Genomic DNA, 8,209 nt, shown 5'->3' on the forward strand with positions numbered 1-8,209 from the left:
GAAGTTCTCCACCAGAAATTGCTCAAAATAAGTCAAAACAGGATCATTTCAGCTGCTCCACTGGCTAGCTGCGTTGCATAGCACCTAAATACACTAGCTGGGTGCGTTGCAACACACCTAAATGCACTATCAGGGTGCGTTGAGTGGGAAATGACAAATGGCAGTGCCATTCCGCGAGGTGGAAAGACAATGGAAGCTTCCAGAATCTTCTCCAATGACACTTGCCTCACTGAATTCGACCAAGGATGAGTAAGAGGCTTTCAGTCTCCAAGTGGAAGCAAGAACTGACAGAGAGAAGACACTAATCAAATCATAAGCTGACTCATCCTCCTTGCATACATCTATATATGGATCCCTCATCCCAGAGATCCAGAGGCTGGAATTTTGTACATTGCAAGGAATTGTTGTTTGTTTTGAGATAGAGATTAGAGTATTGGGTGATTTATGCTTTGTTGGAGGTGAAGAAGGGGCCTCTTTGCTGGGAGGTTGATGCTAGGTCAGGAATCATCGGTTGTAACTCCTCCTGGATCTTCTTGTATATCAATAAAAACTATTTGAGTTTCTCCTACATGCTTGTGTATCATTGATGCTTGTTACATTTGTATGTTTAGCTTAAATCTGATCCTAAGTTGTTTATGAATATAGATCCATGTCTTTGTGTAGTTTTCTTCTTCTATGATCTTACAGGAACTTGGTGAAGATGAGCAAGTAAGGGAGCAGGTAGCTGGAAGCTGTCAAAGAAGAGAGGGATTGGATCAAAGGATTGGCACAAGACACAGGTCGGTTCTTTCTATCCCCCTCTATCTTTAATTCATAAAGGAAATACAAAAGTAGTTTTCTCTGTTTGTTTCTAAGGCAGCTGTCACACCATAGTGGGATAGAGCAGTTCTAAATAGACACTTTTCCCGGTAACAAAATGGCGACTCCGCTGGGGAAGATTGTCTAATTAGTTTATTTGTGTATCTTTTGTTGTTTGTTTCATAAACTTATAAGTAGCATTTGAATTGCATTTGCCTTAACAAATGTAAAGTATACATCTGCTACTTCAATCCATTGAATGGATCTGTTTATGATTTGAACAGCTGATTCACAAATAATCTGATTGCCCTTTGTGATAGCTCTTAGATCCTCCTTAGATCTACCCCTTGATTGTGCATTACTGATTGCTTTTACTCGGCCAAAAACTAAAGACTAAAATGTAAACCGTGACCCAGAACCCGGACAGATTCTCATTTCTGGCCCAGCACAGGCACTGTTAAGAGTTCCTGCATTCAGCGTAGTTCCCGAAAGGGCAACCTGTGCTGCAATCCATTTGCTCTATGTTACAGGTGCGCTGATCAGACTAGCCTTGTGCAGCTGAGGTTCTTGTGCTTCATTCTTTCTAGTTTTGTCTCTGATTTTTGCAGCCTGTGATCAGTGTATGTGTCTGTTTAAAAACCCCTTTTCCTTGCTGTAATTCCACCTCCTTTGTACAAAAGAACTGTAGATGTTTTTGTGTGTTTGTTGAGTCGTTTACAGTTTTCCATTGCAAAAGTAGAATAGTCGTACTGTCGTCCTTTGATTTAGATCTATCGCAAGTGTCGATTTCGATCATAGGAGAAAGTTTGATTGTTGTTGATGGTCGACTATACTTTTACTTTTGCCTTTGGTCTGAATTTGTGACTTTCTAGTGTCAAAAACGAGTATTTATTTCAAAATCTTAAGGTGTCGTAATCGTCTTTATCTTTTGATTTCGAAAAGAAGCTTGTTTGTGTTTGTCGCTTGAAAGCAAATTCAGATTTGTACATCAACTTTCTTTTTAGCATCAATATTAAGAAAGTCGAAAACAAATACATGCACATGTGCATTTGCATATTGACAGTCTGTTTGGCTTGATTTAGGAAAGTGCATTTACAGTGTGCTCTTTGCTCTTTGTGAAAAGATTGTGTCTTTCTTTTCCCCTTGTAGCTAGGATTTTCATTGCTGAAAAGAGATAAAAGTTTGCTTATCATCTTTAGATTGCATTTTAGGAATTACATCTACATCTCGTGGTGAACCCAAAAGGCAAACTTCATAAGAAAGATCAACTTAAAATAAATTCAATGAATCTAACAACGCTTTGGAACTTGACGCACAACATTTAGAGGTCTAGGCTAGAGACGTATTCCGGCATCGTAAAGCCTGGTAACTATTGTCCTCACTGATGGTTGGGTGATTCCTCCACTTTGAGATGATAAGTGCCAGTACAGACTTGTGCTCCCACGTACCGTCGAGTATATATTGGGAGACCCCTATAGGCTTAAATCCTTTATCCATAGGAAGCTGTGTCTGCCGCCCTATTGATCGCAATGCACTGAACACAGCATTCGGGAAGATTGACTGCCGTACCGTAAAAAGTATTCTGCAGTTTTGCGATTGGTTTGGTACTCCCTCTACCTAGATCTCCATAGCAGTCCCTTTCGTTCCTTTTCAGACTCTTTAACGGAAAAGGTCCATCTAAGCACTTGTCACTTCAGGCTCATTAAAAATCGAAGGAGACTAGAGTCATCTTTTGTTTTTTCTCGACTCTTAAAAACTGAAAAAACAAGTTGTATCAAAGCGTCTAAAAATTTATTTTAAATGGAATATTCATTACCCCTTTCCTACGTTGATCTTGGGTTGAGAAAATGGAGTCTACCAACCAAGGAATTCCCCTTGGAGGAAATCCTAGTCCCTTCTCCTCTTGGGGAGATGTTGGTGCACCCCATATAGCCACATTGTCGCTTCCAGGACTGAAAATTGGTTTGCCTGTATGGCTCTTCTCAACCTCTATCATTCAGAACACCACTATTCTTGAACAATCGAATTAGCAATTAGACGAGTCCAGAGTTGCCCACCAACCTTCTACTTCCTCTAATTCTTCCTCTCCTCCTTCCTCCTCGCTTGGTGGGGCTGTTAAAGCCAAAAGTCAAGTTCCTAAGGAGAAGAAGGAAAAGAAGAAGGAAAAGAAGAAGAAAGAGAAGAAGAAGAAGGAGCCAAAGGTGAATGGGGGAAAACGAGTGTCGTCTAACGAAAATCCACACACTGCACCGACCAGGCCTAAATCACCATGTGTCATTTGCAAAGGAGACCACTTTCACAGAGATTGTCATTGCATCCCTCGGATATTAAAGGACTGGTCTCCTAGATTGCACAACCCGGTGTCGTCAACCTCTGATGATCATGTTGAAAATACACCGTCGACTAGTGAAAGTGAAGTCCCAGGACAAAAAGGAAAATATAGATTTCCTTGTAAACTGTGTGAAGGCGATCATGCCATCCACCGTTGTCCCTTCTTAGACAAAGCTAAAAGAGTTTTGGATGATTGTCTGGTTTCACCGTTACGACTTCCTCCTGGATATAAAAAGCTCTTGCCGAGTCCATCACTAGTCAAAAATCTGGCTGGCCCGCCTAGGTGGTCGGTTGAAGCACCTATCATTGAAGATAAACCATCTGGATCCATACTAGACGAAAGTCAAAAGGTCGAGGCGGCAGTTGACCCGGTCTTGCCTTCAGAGGTTTCATCTTCAGATGATACACTCACTGAGGAGAACAAGGATGACACCGTCCAAATTCTCTTCATAAACATAGACTCCAACGAACATGGGGGCAATATACCCGTTCCTTTACCGCAGGAAGGAAGTTCGTCAAAGTCGTACCCGGTCGTCTATTCGGTCCCACCTCCAAGCAACCTAGTTGTCTCCTTCGACTGGAATCAACTAGGCAGACCCCGTTTACCAGCTAGCGTACCATTCCGAATTATTGTCCAAATATATAGAATGGTTATGGCTGGTACCATCATAGATGAGGGGGCTTCTGTGAGTATCCTTTCCTCGACTGCTTGGAAAGCGCTTGGTTTGCCATCGCTTTTGCCTGAGATGAGAAATCTGACTAGCTTTGATAAAGGAACCAGTCGACCTTTAGGGATCCTTCCCGATGTGCCCATAACATTGAGATGGAAAACCGTTCACCTGAACGTAATGGTAGTTCAAGGACCCCTAGATTACAATCTACTCCTTGGACGAGACTATATTTATTGCATGGGAGTGATTGTCTCCTCACTCTTTAGAGTAATGTGTTTTCCGCACGAAGGAAGAGTGGTCAAGCTCATGGACCAGCTTTCATTTCCCAGATCATACAGAGCAAATAGTCATATACCATCCCTGAATGGTCTTTTCACGCAAGAAATGTCTCAATCTCCAGTCCGTCCTCCCGATGAGCGAGAGTAATTTGGAGGGATATGACTGAAACCCAGGGGGCATGCATCCTAGTCTGCTTCAGCAGGAAAACTTCGGGTATAGGGTAGGTTTCTGCGGGAGAATATGACTAGTCTGTACCCCGTCCGTGATTGGAAGAGGGGTTATTCTAGAACAAGATTCTCTTGTCAAACTTATGTGGGTTGGTGGGCATCGTCACTCACCTTTGTTTGTTTCGATAGACATCGCCGAAGAAGTGTTTTGTTTGCGCCGCGAATAGAACAATCTTTGGGTAACCTGTAAGAGGTAGGCCTCTCTCGTCAAAACAAAGTGTTTTGATGGAGAGAAGTAGAGGTAACCTTGAAACTCTGTTTTATACCTGGGGGCATGCAAACCTTTTGGAGTGCAAGCAAAGAGCGACTATTTATTTTTAAAATTTTTAGGACCTCTAACCCTTTAAACTCGTAGGATTGGCCGTCTCCTAACTTGCATAAAGAAAGGATGTGTGGCAAAACTCTAAAAATTGCCGTTTTTATATGAGACATTCTTATCATATGACTGGATTAATCGAGCAGTGTTACCGCGAGGTTCAAGCTCGTTAAAAAATAAACCTGGACCGAGCAAATGTTTCCACCCGCATTTAAGCTCGTTAAAAAATGAACTATTCCCTGGTAAATAACCACCGTGAATGTAGTACTTCAGCCATTAAAGCCTTGGTCGTGGTTGCACCATCACCTCCACTTTTTCATTGGCCGATCATTCACCTCCATCTGATTGTTTACCCATTTTGAGGAACAGCTGCGAAGAGTGATTTCACTAGCCATCCTTGTGACACTACCGTGATTGTAAAAATCCAAACCTTACCTGGAATCAGCTGCTACCCGTTTTATCACTCGTTCCTCAAAAGACGAGTCTCCTTTAAGCTCTTTTCAACTGACTCGTAAAATATGAAAAGATTGTCAAGCCATTGGCCTCTCCAGCTTGTTAAAGGGACAGGAAGTGCTATCCCTCCTCTAGATTTTAATCTTTTTGGACCTGAGGGATTATTACACAAAAAGATCGAGCGCTTGTTTTGTTCGGCTCGTTAAAACTATCAAAAATTCATCCCTTCTGTATTGTTTTATACTTTTTCGGACTTAAGGGATTAGATGAAGAAAAATGAATTTTGGAGTTACCTTTACGTACCTTTTCAGACTCTCTAAAAATGAAAAGGACCGAGTTATCTTTGTCGTTAAACTCGTTAAAAAGATTAATAGCGACAAACTTGTCTTTAGACGAGAACGAGTTTCACTATCGCTAGGCTCGTTGAAACATAGCGATGGGTTTGCCCGAAGGGAAAATTATAGAACAAGCATATGTTATCCTCCTCAAGTTTGACAAAAAGAAAGAGGTACTGGTCAGCAATGACTGGGGAAAAATTGGGAAGAAAACTCAAAGAATCTTTATTAGTAGCAAGTCGCTCTTGAACATGACACTTCCACTCCATGTCCGAGTTGGGTTGGGTTGTTTCATTCACCAGTCACATCGCCATGGTCTCACCATAGCATCCACATTTGGGGTTAATGCTACCAATCCATCACATAAGTGTCGCTGACATGTTCAAGAGAAGTCATCTAGAGAAGTCACCTGTGTCCCACCCACTACCATACATTATACTCCATTCTTTCATGACCGCCATCCTGAACCGTATATCATCAGATTGTTTTCACCTCCATCAAAATCATTTGCTCTGTTCCGTGTCATTGATGTGGGATTCATTAAGGCCCTCCTTTGACGGATCACTTCTTGTCGACATCAGATCATTATCCAAGAAGTTGATCTAGGAACACCCCATTCAGTACTTTGAAGCTTGCATTCCTTAATGGCAAGTTTCTCACTTCCGGCGACAGGTTTACATCAATGGCCTTCGACTGAAAGATTTTGCGTGGTGTTCGACGCCAAGTCCTTTATTCAGACCACGTGAATTGTACTGTAGTACCTTGAGGGTCATTATCATTATCGGTGATTCCTCTCGCGCTTGTTAACAGTTTACATCATTGACTGGTAATCAAGCGATGTCTTTCCATGTTCGACTCCAGAACATTTCTCACATGGATCGACTTGTACTTCGAGTGAAGATCGGACGAGATTGAAGACCCCGGATCTAGTTTCATCCATCCGGGTTGCGATATATATTCAGGAAAATAAAGACATTAAAATGTACAGCATTGGAGCACAAATAATCATCCTACCAAAAGGATGATGACTCTATCAGAATCATCAGTCTACTCAGACGATTGTCTGTCCTATGTACATGAAAATGAATTTATAAAGCTGAGCATGGGAATGCCCACCTCAGCTAGATCATGAAAAATAGTATGAAGATAATGTATTGTATTGTATCTTATTACAGGTCTCCTCCCAGCATTGAAAGAACTTCGGATCCTCATAATAAAGCATTTCACTCGATTAACGGCATCATACTTTAGGGGGCAATTGTTATAGAAATTTTTGTGCCTTGCAGATCCAAGCATGAAATGTCCATAAACCAAGGGCTCCTAAGTCCCTAAAAGTTTTGTTCCAACCCCTAAAGGAACAAGGTCAACAAATTACAGCTTCTCCCAAAAGTTCTCCACCAGAAATTGCTCAGAATAAGTTAAAACAGGATCATTTCAGCTGCTCCACTGGCTAGTTGCGTTGCATAGCACCTAAATACACTAGCTGGGTGCATTGCAACACACCTAAATGCACTATAAGGGTGCGTTGAGTGGGAAATGACAAATGGCAGTGCCATTCCGTGAGGTGGAAAGACAATGGAAGCTTCCAGAATCTTCTCCAATGACACTTGCCTCACTGAATTCGACCAAGAATGAGTAAGAGGCTTTCAGTCTCCAAGTGGAAGCAAGAACTGATAGAGAGAAGACACTAATCCAATCATAAGCTGACTCATCCTCCTTGCATACATCTATATATGGATCCCTCATCCCAGAGATCTAGAGGCTGGAATTTTGTACATTGCAAGGAATTGCTGTTGGTTTTGAGATAGAGATCAGAGTATTGGGTGATTTATGCTTTGTTGGAGGTGAAGAAGGGGCTTCTTTGCTGGGAGGTTGATGCTGGGTCAGGAATCATCGGTTGTAACTCCTCCTGGATCTTCTTGTATATCAATAAAAACTATTTGAGTTTCTCCTACATGCTTGTGTATCATTGATGCTTGTTACATTTGTATGTTTAGCTTAAATTTGATCCTAAGCTGTTTATGAATATAGATACATGTCTTTGTGTAGTTTTCTTCTTCTGTGATCTTACAGGAACTTGGTGAAGCTGAGAAAGTAAGGGAGCAGGTAGCTGGAAGCTGTCAAAGAAGAGAGGGATTGGATCAAAGGATTAGCGCAAGACACAGGTCGGTTCTTTCTATCCCCCTCTATCTTTAATTCATAAAGGAAATACAAAAGTAGTTTTCTCTATTTGTTTCTAAGGCAGCTGTCACACCTTAGTGGGATAGAGCAGTTCTAAATAGACACTTTTCCCGGTAACACTACCCTCAACCTCTACTAGGTCCTCCGTCACCTCGGCCTCATCTACACCCCTGATACTCACCTCACGCTCCCCCAGTGCCTTGGTCTGGAGACCAAGTTTTTCCTGCACCCTATATGCAAGTGTTCTATCCATCATTAACTCGTAACTACAACAATTATGCTCATCATGACCCACCGATTGATAGAAGTTGCAAAAGAGTTGTTGCAGTGTCTGTACGAATTTCTACAGCAAGTAGAAATTGTTGTCACATGTTTTCCGAGTACCTAACATATAGCACACCATAGCACAAGTCCTGTACTTGGCCCTACTAGAGCTTCTGGCCTCAGATGCGTTGTCCCCCTGCTGCAACATAATTTTCGAAAACTAGACAGTGATATCTTTCATGCCCCTATCTTTTGCACTTCAAGCACCAAACTTCTTTGTGCACATCAGGTCGAGTTGTTCTATCTTTCTTTAGACTTTGCATTTCGAGGCAAAGGTTCTGCAACTACACATGA

The sequence above is a fragment of the Pinus tabuliformis genome, chromosome 8 (assembly GCF_031772625.1).
Source record: "Pinus tabuliformis cultivar Carrire ecotype Pingquan chromosome 8, CPIR1, whole genome shotgun sequence".
NCBI classification, from domain to species: domain Eukaryota; kingdom Viridiplantae; phylum Streptophyta; class Pinopsida; order Pinales; family Pinaceae; genus Pinus; species Pinus tabuliformis.